The sequence below is a fragment of the Lampetra planeri genome, chromosome 22 (assembly GCF_965212315.1).
Source record: "Lampetra planeri chromosome 22, kcLamPlan1.2.h2, whole genome shotgun sequence".
NCBI lineage: Eukaryota > Metazoa > Chordata > Hyperoartia > Petromyzontiformes > Petromyzontidae > Lampetra > Lampetra planeri.
The window spans coordinates 9,101,647-9,117,632 of record NC_136128.1 but is presented as its reverse complement, the minus strand read 5'-3'; the positions used below and the strand labels follow the sequence as shown (position 1 = coordinate 9,117,632).

At 48.8% G+C, this 15,986-nt stretch overlaps 1 protein-coding gene across 3 annotated transcripts in view; it reads right to left on the bottom strand.

The window, feature by feature from the left end:
• LOC144724984 (transcription factor GATA-4-like) overlaps positions 1-15,986 on the bottom strand; it is an 88,897-nt gene that overhangs the window by 40,938 nt on the left and 31,973 nt on the right. For 2 of the 3 annotated variants that reach the window (XM_078604363.1, XM_078604365.1), the window contains exon 1: positions 6,091-6,317. The exons of the other annotated variant lie outside the window; for it this stretch is intronic. The gene's annotated coding sequence lies outside the window, so the exon portion shown is untranslated. Of the gene's footprint in view, positions 1-6,090; positions 6,318-15,986 lie in introns of those variants that run through there. 3 annotated transcript variants of the gene reach the window in all.

Sequence of the window (15,986 nt, the reverse complement as noted above, 5' to 3'; positions counted from 1 at the left end):
TGCTATTAATAAAAACACACACACAGAGTCGTTGTCCGAAACGTCAGCTAGTATATTTTATGTATTTTTTAAGGCCACAGTGTTACCGTGGAATTCTTTCTAGATTTGAAGTTTTCGTGACTCTCTTTGGTTTTTTCGGCAAAAAGTCACGTAGGTAAAAATAAAAAATAAAAAGTGAAAACAAATACATTAAATCACGACGTTTCGGGCGCAACACAAGCGTCCTTCTTCAGAAACGTCGTGATTTAATTTATTTATTTTTTAATTTATTTTATACTTTTTACCTACGTGACTTTACGGTGGAATATGTTGAGTTGTCTTTTGTGAGTTAATGTTGCTTCTGGTGGTAACACAGCCAACGCAGCGGCACCGATTAACGTGCCAATTATAATTTATGGCCTAACCCACAAATCAATTGTGATTTATGGAAAGCTGATATTGAGATAATCGTCATATCGTGAAATTGTAACTCGTATCGCGTCGAGAAATAATACATCGCAAGTGACCCTGCGTTGTTCAATAACCGCATCCAAATGCAAAGACCCCGTGGGTACGGGCGAGATATTTACGACAAAAAAAACTCAACACATTCTTCAATAACACTTGCTTTAAAAATATAGACGACGTTACGGGCAATGACCCTTCTTCATAGCACATAATTGGATAATTAATATATTTGCTGTCTTAGTTATTAAGTTAAATTCCTTCGTGTCTATGGTAAGCAGAGATCCCGTGTTCACGTATTACAGATATATTGTGTGGGGAGCGGTGGTGCAGTGGTTAGCGCACTGTGCTACGAACCTAGCGACCGCGATCGATTCCCGCTCATGGCCAACATCGGTGACGATTATCTGCACCAGTTGTGGACCTCCCCTAGGTCGACTCAGCCTTAAAACCAGTACCTGGTGCGGTGTGTAAACATCACCACCGGGATGGCAAAGGGGAGCCCAAGCGTGGTCCTGACCCCCCACCCCTCGTGTGCCGCGCGGGCCTTCACGGGTTTCGCTCACTAACAGCACTTGCCCCAACAGTCTGTGAAGGCAATACCGGTGATCTTTGTCTTTGATACAGAGAGTGTGCATATTAACATGACCCTCTTTATATGTTCCACGTGTAGCATGCGCCTCCAGTGACGTGGCATGGCAAGGCTTATCATCCAGCAGTGGATTGACAAAGAGCTGTAGATCATTAAACGCATTTTGTTTGCGATACTGTGTTGGCAGTGGCGCTTAAGCACACATGCGAAAAAGAAAACCAACCCCCAACTCTCAACGCGCGAGTCAATAACACTGCCCGAAAGGGAAAATAAACATCCAACAGGAGACGTTTCGGGCAGCTGCCCTTTATTAATAACACGTGTAATTTGTCAATTATTTGAGCGCACTGGCCTGATGTTCATGTAGCACGTGTTAAACGCGTGCCACGAAGAAGGACCCTTGCTTAAAACGTCGCCTATTATTAAATATAAATATATACACACGCGCATCTCATATTCGACGAGTGTGATCGACGAATGTGATGTGTTTTTTTGGGGGGGGGGGGGGTAATTACGACCACCGCACAAAGACAAAGATCCCCCGTATAGACATGTGAGACGCTGCTGGCTGGGGCAAGTTCTGTGAGCGACTCGTCCAGCATCACCACGATTGAGCGCTAATCCCGCGTGATTTGGTGATTGGCCTCAACGTGTTTTTTTACCGTCGTACGTTTGCGCGTTATGCCCGTGGTCGCGTGATAATTTTTTCTCAGGGTTCTCTGGGTTTTCCCCTACACTTTTTAGAAAAAAGTGCTTTGAGTTGGGAGACTTTGCATGTTTTTTTTAATGGATTTTTATGTTGCGCGTAGTCACTTTAAGATGTTTCTTGTCCCTGTTTTTGTTTGTTGCGGTTGCACCCGATTCAAGAGCCGAATGGCTCACAGGGCTACACCTAATACATGAAAACTGAAACTGAAACCAACCAACCACCTCGTACGCGCCCTCTCCTCCGATCCCGTAAGGCTAAACGGTGTAGTATCTGTGTGTAGTGTGTGTATACAGATTATCTGTATCACTGGAGACGGTGTTTTACAGAATGTATACCCCCCCCACTATCACCCCCCCCCCCCCGCTTCAACCGGCCAGATTTCACTATCACCATCTATTGCCGCTTTTCAGAAACGCGAGTCAATTATGAAAATGATAACTTTGCGAGCGATAAGACGGCACTCGAGATAAACGTGGGCATAATAATATACACCACGCCGTGTGTGTGTGTCGAGCACACGTGGGGCGGCTACTCTCGCGACGGCTAAACACGCGACACATTGATTATTGTCTCTTTACGCTTAATCGCAATTTTCTGAGCACAGCTCCGAAACGCCAAGCGGCCGGCAACCAACAGCACCGTTTACGTTGTGCACAGAGATGTGTAACGCTTTCTCGAATGAAGCAACGGTGTCTGTAAGGACTTGGGGGGAGTCTGGAAAGGAGGGCGACAGACGAGGTGGTTGGGAAATTTCAACTCGAGAAGAGTGGCCAAGAAGCAGTGTGGTGAGTGAGAGGGTGAGTGAGTGGGTGAGAGGGTGAGTGAGAGGGTGAGTGGGTGAGAGGGTGAGTGAGTGGGTGAGAGGGTGAGTGACAGGGTGAGTGAGTGAGTGGGTGAGAGGGTGAGTGAGAGGGTGAGTGAGTGGGTGAGAGGGTGAGTGAGAGGGTGAGTGACAGGGTGAGTGAGTGGGTGAGTGAGTGGGTGAGTGGGTGAGAGGGTGAGTGAGAGGGTGAGTGGGTGAGAGGGTGAGTGAGAGGGTGAGTGAGCGAAAGGGTGAGTTGCTGCGACCCGCAGTGTGGTGAGTGGGTGAGTGAGAGGGTGAGTGAAGGGGTGAGTGAGAGGGTGAGTGAGTGGGTGAGTGAGTGGGTGAGAGGGTGAGTGAGAGGGTGAGTGAGTGGGTGAGAGGGTGAGTGAGAGGGTGAGTGACAGGGTGAGTGAGAGGGTGAGTGAGAGGGTGAGTTGCTGGGACTCGCAGTGCGGTGAGTGGGTGAGTGAGAGGGTGAGTGAGTGAGAGGGTGAGTGAGTGAGAGGTTGAGTGAGTGACAGGGTGAGTTGTTGCGGCCCACATTGTGCGTGGTGGTTGAACACAGTGGTGGATGAGACGAAACGGTGAGCGTGTGGCAGACCGAGTCCTCAACACGGGTGAACGAATCAATGAATGTCGTTCACGGGAAACAGTAACTGTTTGTTAGTGACCATGAGTTGAAAGTGGGTGGTTATTTAGTACTTTAATTATGAAACTATGCGTCGACTCGTCAATTATCGTATGCTCCCGAATATAAGACGCACACTCCCCCCCTCCTGTATTTTAAAACAAGCTAAAGTTTGGGGGGTGGGTGCGTATTATAATTTGGGAGGCTTGTGTGTGCGTGCGTGCGTCTTTGACAAGATTTGTATCATTTTAGTTTAACTTCTTTCGCACCGCAAGTAACCGGTCGTACTAATCGGAGGTGTCTTGTAATTGTAAGAATACGGCAGCAGTCAAAACCGATTCTTAAGATTCCCGAGAAACGAATCGATCGTGGGAATTAATGTAAAATATACAACGTATGCCGTTATGTTTCATAAAATCAAGTTCGCGTGTAAGCCCCCTGCAGCTACTAACGTGTTTTCGTTGAATCGATTTTGTAATCGGACTAATTTGTGATGCCGCTGCTGCGTTGGCAGTGGTGCACAATTAACAATAACACTCAACACGTTTGTCAGTAACACTGTGGCCTTAAATTAAACAAATATAATAACTGACATTCTAAAATTGGACCATTCGTCATGGCACATTTGTATTTATTATAGAATAACGTATTAGTATATGTTTCCTCCAAGCATTGAGTGTGTTTATTATCGAATCAAACCACGACAAATTCCTCCTTCCCATGAATGGGTCATGTGCCCAGCTGACTCTGCGGCGAAGTTGGGGAGAAACCTCAGAGTGATGAAACGTTCTGCAACCCAATATTTAGATCGTTTCGATGTTACACTTTGTGAACACTGAATACAACAACGGCTCCCCAACTATATGGCAGGCGAATCGAACTTTAGGTGGCCAGGTTCGTAGCGGAGTGCGCGAGCCACTGGGCAGTGACGCGGCCCAGCGGTAGCGCGTTCACCACTTGTTGCTGCAGAGTTTCACGGTTCGAGCCCAGCGGCCGCCCTGATTAACACTGCAATAATTTGGCTGGACGTTCCCAGCCATGTTTTGGCTGGATGATTCCAGCCAAATGATGGATGAGCGTTCGTGCTACAAAGTGGGAGCATTCCGGAGTACCCGGAGAAAAACCCACTCCTTGCGCGATGGAGCAACCCTCTACCCCCCCCCATCCCCGTACAGATGCAAACAGATGGCGATCGGATCCACTTGCTGCACTGCCTTCTCCTGGCGAGCCGGGGTATGGGCACCTGCCGGAGGCCCCGCGAGAAGCGACTTTCGAAGCATCGGTGGCTCCCAGAACGTGGATAGAACGATATCGTACCGCTCAACGCGTGCCACAACTACAGACCCTACCGTGGGTGCTAAGGATCGGCTAACACTGTAGCCACGCACAGAAGGGACTTAATGCGAGCTTGACGATAAGCGAACCAAACCCGCTCAAGTGACGGCGACTGCCTTAATCGATGAAGGATTGTTTATTTTTGGAGTTAAACACACACACGCGTATACAAAAAAAATAAGCGCCGAATCTAATGAAACATATCACAACGTAGGCAAATTGACGATACGAATTGCAGAAATGCGTAAAGCAAAACTGTCCGCCGCGAAGATTCACTGTGGACACGTGTCGCAGAGAATCGGTTTACATCGATGAACAACGAATGTGTGGTGACGCACCGTCGTGGCGAAGTATGGTTTAAGCAAGCCACCACGATGCCCGTCACGGCGTGCCAGGGTCCCGTCTCTCTCTCTCTCTCTATCGCTCCCGTGAGCGGTGAGCGCGCTGCGCTACGAACGCGGCCACCCGAGTTCGATTGCCGTTCACGGACAACGTTTCGCTGACGGTTACCCGAAGCGGCGATTGGCCTCCTCCTCCTCCTCCCCTAGGTCGACTCATCCTTAAATGAATACCCGGTGCGGTGTGCACACATCAGCGATGGGGAGACAAAGGTGGTCGCGGGTGGTTGCTGGGTTACACCACGACCTCGTCCGACTGCAATAGGCGCTTGCTAACACCGCTTGAAGCCTACAGTCTAGTCAGGCTCTGACTTCTGTGTGAGTTCGTCTCTAAGTGCTTGTGCGTGTGTGTGTGTTTATCCGCGCGTGTGTATTTGTGTATCTATGCAAGTCTGTGCGTACGTGGCTGTGCGTCACCCAAGTTGGATTCCCGCTCAACATCGATGATCTAAACCGGTACTGGGCGTCCCCTAGGTCGACTCGGCCTCAAATCAGTACCTCGGTGCGGTGTGTAAACATCGCCGCCGGGGAGACAAAGGCGGCCGGGCGTGGTGCTGGCCACCCACCTCTTCGTGTGCCGTATCGGCCTTCATAGGTGCTGCTCGCTAACGACATTTGCCCCAACAGTCTGTTAAGCTTATACGGAAGATGTTTGTCTTCGTGTGTCGCTAAGTCATCGTACATTGATCAATGTAGTGGACACCAATGAGGGAATGCAGGTACGCGAAGTAAGAATAACAAACAAAGCCTCAAGACTCTCGTTCAGGATGGCCTATTCACGAGTGCTCGTGACACGTCAGCGCACGTTGAACTTCTTTCGCACCGCACGTAGCCGAACGCGCCAATCGGAGGCGCGCGCGAGGAGTGCGATGAGAAATGTCACGGCGCGCACCAGAAGGGTAGCGCACTCCGCACAGACAGATTCAAGAATCCTTTGTTATATCGTACTGCGCTGTCATTCGCTGGCCACCACGCAGCGCGGAGTGCCTGCATATCTCCCCAGGCAGTCTCCAATCCAAGCGCTAACCAGGCTCAAGCCCCGCTTGGCTTCCGAGATTCTGGCCGTCGTGGCTGACATCATAAGGCATGCAAGCGAGCCTATGCAAGCAGTCGCGACCGAGCGTAACAGTGTGATGTCGCGAACGTGAGTGGTGCTGTCGCGACCGCCGCGAGGCTTACCTCCCACAATCCGCCTGTGAGCGCGCCCGGCCTCGCTACGCCAGCATCTGCGGTACGCGACGCTTTCTCAGCCCACGTCTCTGCGTGTCCGTGTCAGTGTGTCCGTGTGTGTCTGTGTGTCCGTGCCCGTGTGTCTCTCTCTGTGTGTCTGTGCGTGTGTCTCTCTGTGTGTCTGTGCGTGTGTCTCTCTGTGTGTCAGTGCGTGTGTGTCTCTCTCTCTGTGTGTCTGTGCGTGTGTCTCTCTGTGTGTCTGTGCGCGCGCGCGCGTGTCTGTGCGTGGAGAGAGAGGACGGGGGATAGGGGGGGCGGGAGGGAACTGGGAGGTGGAGGAACGAGCTAACGTGTTTGTGACTCTCACAGGCACCTCCTACCCACCCCCCCTTGTAGCAATAAAGGACTTCGCAAACACTCGCGCATGCGCTGAGCGTTCGTGGTGCTGTGTGCACGTGTGTGTGTGTGTGGCTGTGCGTATGTATGACTATTTAAGGCTGAGTCGACCTTGGGGAGGCCCAAGACCCGTTCGGATAATCGTCACTGAAAAATTGGGAATCGAACTCGGCTGGCCCCACCGGTTCGTGGCGCAGTGCGCTAATCACTGCGCCACCGCTCCACACCCGTGTGCAAAACATCGACAAGAGGGAGACAAAGGCGGCCGGGCGGTGGTGCTGGCCATCGGGCACCGTGCCGGCCTTCGTAGGGTGCTAACTTGCCCCAGCCGCCTGCGTTGGCTACACGGGGGATCTTTGGTGTGGACGGAGAGGCCACGTGCTTTGGGAGAGGCGGGTACTGGGACACTGTGAGCGATCGGAAGCCGCTCGATGTCTCTGCGTGTATCGGATTCAGTTGAGAGAACGTATCGCCCCGAATGGTTGTCGCCTCGTTATACCTATACACCTACCTGCCTGATTGCCTACCTGTCCACCTACCTGATGGCCCACCTACTAACCTACCTAACTCCCTAGCGAGCTACATTCCTTCACGCCTACCTTCTTAGCTACACGCTTTCGCTACACCTGCCTACCTCGCTATCGATACGCCCACATATTCACCTATCTAACTAACTGCCTATCTAGCTATAGCTACAACACGAGTAGCAAACATCTCAACCGGTCTCTGCATGCACATATACACACAGCACCTACCTGATACATTTTTATATACACACACCTACATATATATGTATATGTCCACCTACCTACTGAATAAACCTGCCCAATCTGCCTGGTTCTTTACTCGGTAAAGTCACGTAGGTAAAAAATAAAATAACTTGAAGATGAAAACAACTAAATTAAATCACGACGTTTCGGGCGCAACACATGAGTCTGTCTTCAGGTGGGGACAACGCAGCGAAACCACAACCGCTTAAGTGTGTCTGACTTCCAATCTAGAATGCCTGGTTCTTGACACGTCTTCGTGTGACCATATTTGTAGAACTTTATTGACACCGGCTGCGTATGATTTTCCGGAGCCTCTTATAATCCGGGGAATGCGGTATATCCGACGCGAATTCGTTTTGAAAACACGCGTCTGGAAATATGAACTTCAAAGCGTCCTTTTTGTTTATTTGAGACGCGATAATGACTGGCAAACTTAGAAATGATTTTCCATTGGAACTTAGAAAAATTGGCAAGCGGTAAGCATTCTCCTTTGTAAGGTCAACTTTCGTGCACGTGCGTTGAATTTCTTTCGCACCGTGCTCAGGCAAACGTGCTAATCGGAGGTGCCAATCTCCAAATCTGTGGAACGCAGATTTAAAGGCCCCAAGATGCCAGGCGGTCAGGAACAAACAGCACGATACATTTTGGAATAGATAGATAATCGTGGAAATTACGTGCCTTGAATTGCGTAAGACTATCAGAACTTGGGAAGAAGTGGCCGTAGAAATGGAAATTCAAAGATGAAGCAGAATGAGACGTCATGTGACCTGCAGTTTGGTGAGTGAGTGGGTGAGCGAGTGGGTGGGTGAGTGAGCGGGTGAGCGAACGGTTCAGCGAGTGAGTGGGTGAGTGAGTGGATGAGTGAGCGGGTGGGTGAGCGGGTGAGTGGATGAGTGAGCAGATGAGCGAGCTGGTGGGTGAGTGAGTGGATGAGCGAGCGGGTGGGTGAGTGAGTGGATGAGCGAGCGGGTCGGTGAGTGAGTATGCTCTTGTTGGGAGCGGTGGTGTAGCGCTTATCGGGCTGCCCTACGAACCCGGCGACCCGACTTCGATTCCCGCTCACGGCAACCAGCAACCTTTGACAATTGAACCGGTCCTGGACCTCTCCTAGGTCGACTTAGCCTTAAATGAGTAACCTGTCTGCGGTGTGTAAACATCATCACTGGAGGAGACAAAGGCAGCCAGGCGTGGTGCTGGCCACCCACCCATGTTTGGCCGTCCCCCCTCCATGCTAGCCAGAGACGTCTTGCAAGACGCTGGAGTATACCCACACTTTGGCCCACCGCACACGACTTGCCAAACGAAAGTGCTACGCTGTAGCCACGTGTATGCTGCTGGCCGGACAGAGACGTCTCGCGGAAGGCCGGGGTGGTGGAGGTGGTGATTGCACACTCGCCCTCGTGCTTCGACGGCCGCGCCGGGTGATCGAATTTGTGGCATTGCAACCACGAGTCCGCAGTGGCAGCAGCGGCGGCAGCTGCAGCAGCAGCAGCAACCGTCTCGATGAAGTTAAGGAGAGGGGAGACCGCAATCTGAACCATATCGACTCCCAAAAATATTCCGCTGGCGTGGCTGCGATGTCCCAGCGGCATCGCTGCCGCCACCAGCGCAGAGGCGACGCCTGTAGTCGCGACTCGAACGCGAGTGGATATTAGGGAAGGGGTAGGATGATATATGACAAACGACCCCAGCATCTTGGTATCAATTCCACATTGCTATGGTGGGCGAAAGTCTCTCCACAGAACAAGCACGGTTGACTTTCCCCACAAAGTGTGTACTCACTTTATCGACCCCTCCGCCGCCGCCCCGGTGTGATGATGGGCTGAGTTTATCCAGGATTTTAACCCGCGACCATCCTCGCCACCTCCTCGCTCTCCTGCTGAGAGGGCCACCTGAGCGAAAATGTCGAGGTACGGTACAACACCCTTGCTCTCCGTGGCGTGTATGTGCGTGCATGTACTTGTGTGGTGTGTACGTGTGTGAGCGTGGGGAGCGGTGGTGTAGCGGTTAGCGCGCTGCGCTGTGATCCCGGCGACCCGGGTTCGATTCCCGCTCACGGCCAACACCAGTGTCGATTATCTGAACCGGTCCTGGGCCTCCCTTAGGTCGACTCAGCCTCAAATGAGTACCTGGTGCGGTGTGTAAACATCGCCACTGGGGAGACACAGGCGGCCGGGCGTGGTGCTGGCCACTAAACCACTCGCGTGCCGTCCCGGCCTTCATAGGTGCTACTCGCAAACAGCACTTGCCCCTACAGTCTGTTAAGGCTATATGGGGATCTTTTGTATTTGTGTGTAGGGGTTAAAGTTTGCGCAGTGGTCAGTCTACTGCGCTACGAGTCTGGCCAGCAGCACTTGCCCCAACAGTCTGTTCAGGCTATATGGGGATCTTTTGTATTTGTGTGCAGGGGGAGACGTTTGTGCAGTGGTTCGTCTCCTGCGCTACGAGTCTAGCCACTCAAGTTCGATTCCACATCACGGCTATCAGCAATAGACATGCATGTGTTACCTGAACCGGTTCTGGGCTTTCTATCGCCTCTCGGTCGGCACAGCACTGAACATGTTTACACACCAATTACTACGTACACGAGTACTCTCTGTACACGTTCAATAATTGCAATCCGTGAAGTTAATATGATTTCGATTTATAGCGGGCAATAAATAGAGATAACATTAAAACTTGGCACTGTGTTATTGGTTTCAATGCGCTAACGCCTATCATTAATGGGTGTGTATATATATAACTATTACGGCTGTATATAACTTTACAATATACAGAAAACGACACACGTCGGCTATAAAATGCACGCGTTACTAGAATGCTACTCACACGTGCATCGTGTACGCGTAGCTACACGCGCTATGAACCCCGGCTACCAACGCCAGTGACAAACATCTGAACCGGTTTCGGGCTTCTCCTAGGTCGACTCAGCCTTAAGCGAGCAGCTGCTGCGACGTGTAAAAAAATATAAAATCAGCGCTGGGGAGACAAAGGCGGTCGGGCGCGCTGTTGCACATACAACCCTTTTCACGCGTTGTACCGATCTTAATAGGTGCTCGCTAACAGCAAGTACGTATAGTCTGTCTTGATATTTCCGATACATCTTCTTGGTTCTTTCGGTAAAGTCACGTAGAAGGGAAATAATAAAATAATACAAATAAAACATAATCAATTAATTCTCACGACGTTTCGGCCACAACGCAAGCAGCCGCCCTCAGTTGAAGAACAGGTCTGTCGGGAAGACAGCGTCTGATACAGTATAGCCCAATTTCAGCTGGGCCTAAGATAATCTTACGCCGAGATAATCGCGCGATTTGTGGTTATTCGTCGATGATCGTTCACTGCCGTGTTCTGCCGATAAGACGATACGCAGAGTGACACGCTCCCCGTGAACGCTGCGCATGGCTGCCAATGCAGTGACACGAAGCAACACTTGCCTGCAGTATAAGACGCACGGCTGGGGGTCAGTGCGTCTTATACTCATCGAAAGACTACGGCAGTCGGTTTAAGTAATCTCTGTGTAGTCACGCCTCAACCAGAACTGTAAACTTCCCGTGTACGAACGCGTATATGTATTCTATTCTAAAGCAGAGATTAAATGGGAAACTCTTAACATGTTAATTACATTCACACGGAGGATATTAATATATTTAGTTGGCTCGCAATAACTGATAAACGGTTATCTATATATATTTACAGTTTAAAATGTATAGCAGGACACTTTGATAACACTTTAGAATGCTTTACTGCAGAGTCGAATCGGAGTCACTTACCAAGTCAGCATCGTCGTGAAGCAGCGGCGATTGAAGTCGGAGGTTCACTGGATGTGCAAGAAGCTGCAGAGATATTCTGACGGCTTAAACTAAATTATTCTGTGTATCCGCGCCCTGCAAGCCAGCACTGTGGATGCAGCAGCCAGGGCTGGTGGATCACCGCACAGATGGTCTGAAACTCCCTTCTTCCCGTGGGGGTCGAGGAGCCGTACCCCGGCTCGCCAGGAGAAGGCGGTACAGCAAACTCCCTGTTCCGTGTGGATGGGGATAGAGCGTTGCTCCCTCGCACGCTTGGGTTTTCTCCGGGTGCTTCAGCTTCCTCCCACATGTAAACATTAATTAATTGACCGATTACACTTTTATATATAGAGGACCGCTGAACCTCTGAAGATACGTGTCGGAGGAATACAACTGGAAAATACATCAGGGTTTGTATACCTCGGGTAGTGACTGAACGCCGGCTGGGATCAAAAGTACTAAATCAAGAGGGCAAATTATTTGCTGCTGCGTTGGCAGTAGTGCATAAGGACATTCAACAACAAACACTCATCGTATTTACACTATGAGACCTCCTTTACCAATGGCAAAATATAGTGATAGGTTTTTACCCTTTCAACTAGTACAAAAACTGACACCTTTATACAAGGCATCATGTTTGCAATAACCACAACACAAGCAGTCTAAATGCAAACAAAAAGAAACAACTCTGATAATGATATGCACTGTCCTTGAAGTTGATTGGTCCACACCCGAGACAGCTTTTCTTAGAGCCTAGTCTCCATTGGTGTTGGACTCATCGTATTTGTCAATAACATTGTGAACTTAAAATAAAAATATATAACTGGCGACGTTTCGGCCAATAGGTCTTCTTTATTGCACGCGAAGAAGCGGACGGGAGGCGGCTGAAGTGCTTTTGGAAAGCTGAGCTTAGTAATGAAAATGAACACACTGTTGCCAATGTAAGGAATAACGTTTTTTTTGTAATTCACCTCTATATATAAAATTGGGCACGACATGCTATAGAGCACGTGGGCCAGAATCATGGATATTGGCAAATGCAATGGGACAAAGCTGAAAAGTGCATAAATCAAGCATCGAAGAGTCAATGCTTCAAATTCCACCGAGACAGAGAAATTACCGCAACCACCAGGAACGTTTGACGATGACACCACATTTCGGCCGCCGCGGTGGCGAGATGTTAACTCCCTCGCCTGGTATGCACGAAGGTCGTGGGCTCGACTCCGACGCCCGTATAATTGGAGTCTGCATGTTCTCCCCGTGGTCGCGTGGATTGTCTCCTCCGGTTTTTCTCTCCAACATTTAGTATAAACATGCGTCGAGAGCATTTGGCTGCTATACATTTTCCACACAATAAGCCACATCGATGGGCTATTATTTGTGATAGCCAGGTTGCGTCTGAAATAAAGCTTAGTGGAGCCCTACCTGCTAAAAATAAAAATGTTAATAAAATAATTTTTTTTTATTTAATTTATTATTTTCTCTTTATACGTGACTTTACCGAAAGAACCAAAGAGTAATTCCTGCAGTCACGAAAGCTCCAAATTAAGTTTAAAAATAATAGTCTCGAACGGGCAGGCGGTGCAGTGCTTTGCAACGACAGTACGGCAATTTAAAGCTTTCGTGACTGCAGGGATTCATCTTCTTGGTTCTTTCGGTAAAGTGACATAGAAGGGAAATAATAAAATATTAAAAATAAAACATCATAAAATAAAATTATCACGACGTTTCGGCAACAACGTAAGCAGCCGTCCACAGGTGAAGACGGCTGCTTGCGTTGTGGCCGAAACGTAGTGATAATTTTATTTTATGATGTCCTCAGGTGAAGAACAGGGCTGTCGGAAAGACAGCGTCTGACGCTGTTATGACCGAAACGTCGTGAAAATGTTATTTTATTATGTTTAATTTTTATTATTTTATTATTTCCCTTCTACGTGACTTTACTGAAAGATCCAAGAAGACAGTACAGCACTCACACCACTGCGGGCGAAAGGGCCTCCACTAGAGGGAGCATTGGAGAGCCCCCTCTCTAGAGGGAATCTTGTTCACTCTCCCAGGCACGCTGGGCCAGACGTCTTGGGAAGAAGTCCGAGTTACCAAGACTTGAGCACACGGCTCGTGACCTACCGATCGACTGTGCCATATAACCCAATTTATAAATATATGAATATACATATCTATATATATGTACTGTTCAGTGGACAGAGGGAGGGATGGTGTGTTGAATCATCTCGGCCCCCATTGTTTCCACTGCGGCAGGCATCAGTGGTGGTAGCAAAAATCCCCTTTGTAGAGAATTTAGCCATTTGAGAACTTGCTGTTTGTGATGGTGGTTTGGTCCATGATCGGAGGGGTGCGGTGAAGGTGGTTGAGAGGGGGGGGGGGGTGATGGCAGAGAGGTTAGCGCGCTGCGCTGCTACGAACCCGGCGACCAGAGTTCGATTCCGGCTCACGGCCACCAACACCAGTAACGATTATTTGAACCGGTCCTGGGCCTCCCCTAGGTCGATTCAGCCTCAAAAGAGTATCTCGTGCGGAGTGCAAATGTCAACGCTGGGGAGACGTGGTGTTGGCCACCCCACCCCCACCCCCTGGTGCGCCGTTCCGGCCTTCATCGGTGATCGCTAACAACACTTGCCCCAAAAAGTCTGTTAAGGCTATACGGGGGGATCTTTGTCTTTGTGGAGGGAGAGAGGGGGGGGGGTGCAGGGGGTTTCGGGGAGGGTGTGACGGTTGTCCTTTGCCCGGGGTCATATAATTGCAATCGATTTTCACCCCTGCCTTTTTTCCAGATCCACGTGAATGCAAACACGGCGTTGGCACGAACGTGCACACGAGACGACACGCGCGCACGCACGCACGCACGCACGCACGCATATACACAGACAAAGGTCCCCTGTACAGCCTTGCACGGGGTATTGGGGCAAGTGCTTTTAGCAGACACGTATGATGGCCGGAACGGCGCACGGTAAGCGGAGTAGTGATAGGGCCAGATTTACGTCTCCCCCGTGCTGTTGTTTTCACCCCGCACCGGGTACATTTAAGGCTGAGTCGACCTAGGGGATGCTTATCAGCAGAGTCAGGCGCGTTACACACGCTCGTCGTACGGGAGGTCCTTACGATGTTACGGTACTTCTCAACGCAAGGCCGTAGCCATGGAGTCAACATTGGAGGGGACCAAATCTTACAGGGTGTCTGGGGGGTCCAACCCAGAAAAATATCGAAATTGGAAAACTCATTTCCTGCCTAAAATATTTAAAAATTCACGAACACATGGGATGAACTATTAATAGATTTTTTACAATAATGTCTAATAGTGTATTGTATTACATTGCTCTGTTTTTACTTTTTTTTTACCATTTCTTGTTTCATTGTATGTAATGGCAGAGATTAGGGATGAAAAAAGTACAACCATAACCACTATCATATAAACATAAATCTATGCATTGATTTATATGAAGACAAGTCCAGATATTGTGGCCAAGGTTTATCAAATTGTTGTTTGTATTTACAAAGCATAGCAATTATATTTTATAGCAATATATTGGGGGGGGGGACATTTTGAGCATATCCCCCCCCAATATATATTATAATTACGGCCTTGTCTCAACGTAAACAGCAATCGGTCGATGGACTGAAATATGCCTCATTGGTTTCTATGTGAAGACACTTAATGGAGTTCTGCTCATATTTGCAAGTACATCTGTTATCGCGCTCCGTGGAGAGGGTTAACACTTATGGCTTCAATGCATACGTAGTGCATTTAATACCGACTTAACGGCCGTGGTCGTAAATACTGATAACCCATACCGAACCGGGAATTATTTATTTATATATGAGCACTACTACAGAGAGCATAACGTACTAGTGAACCCTACGATGTGCTATGAGAACATTGTTGAAGAAAAAAAACGCGTGGTTTGTTTACGAGGGGGAGGGGGGGAATGTGAAATAAATCCTGATAGATGCTTAAAGAAGCGTGGAAAGATGCACGTTTATTGTGATTACATTGAGATATCCTTAGGTTTTTTCGGTAAAGTCACGTAGGTGAAAACATAAAAAAGTAAAATAAAATAAAATAAAAATCACGACGTTTCGGAGGCAACACAAGCTTCCGTCTTCAGATGGTACCGTCACAGCCACGACAGCTGTATCAAGTAAATGAGAGATTTCAGGAGTTACCACTGCGTTTATATAATGGTTGGAGAAGGTGGTGGGGCATGGGCCGCATCTTTATTATTAATATGGTAAGGTGAGGCTTGAGACTAAGAATAGACTGCATAACAAAGGCTGAGCCTTATGGAGAGTTGCGGTTTGTGACTCAACCTGTAACAGGAATACCACCACTAAACATGGTAAAACAGTAATGGTTCTCTGTCAAATAAGATTGGCAAATAAGTGTAGTTAAATCTTTTTTGCATGGTTAATCACATCTTTCCAATGATTACTCAGTTTGTCACCGTCATCACGGTTGAAATTATGTATGTGTTTGTATATTTGTATGGCTTCGTGTACAAACCTTTGATGGTAGCCAGGAGGTTTGCAGAGAACCTTGGTCTCGGAAAATACAATTTCATGAGAGCCCACCGAGTTATAACAATGATCGGCAACGGCCGAAGAATCAGTTCTGCCGTGTTTCAGATCTGACTTGTGCTCGCGGACACGATCAGAAACATGACGTTTTGTTTCTCCAATGTAGCAATCACCACAAATGCAACTCAATTTGTAGACTCCAGGATACTGTAAGTCAGGAACGACATCCTTCACAGATGGAATCAAATCACGGATTTTATGCACTGTATTGAATCGGACTTGGATCTTATGTTTGTTTAGAATTTTGGAGATCTTTTTGGTCACGCCTGCTATGTATGGCAACGTGATAGTTTTGGTCGGAGTTTCATGTGGCTGTTTCTGTATGGTGGGAGAGACAGCTTGGCGGATAGTGCGG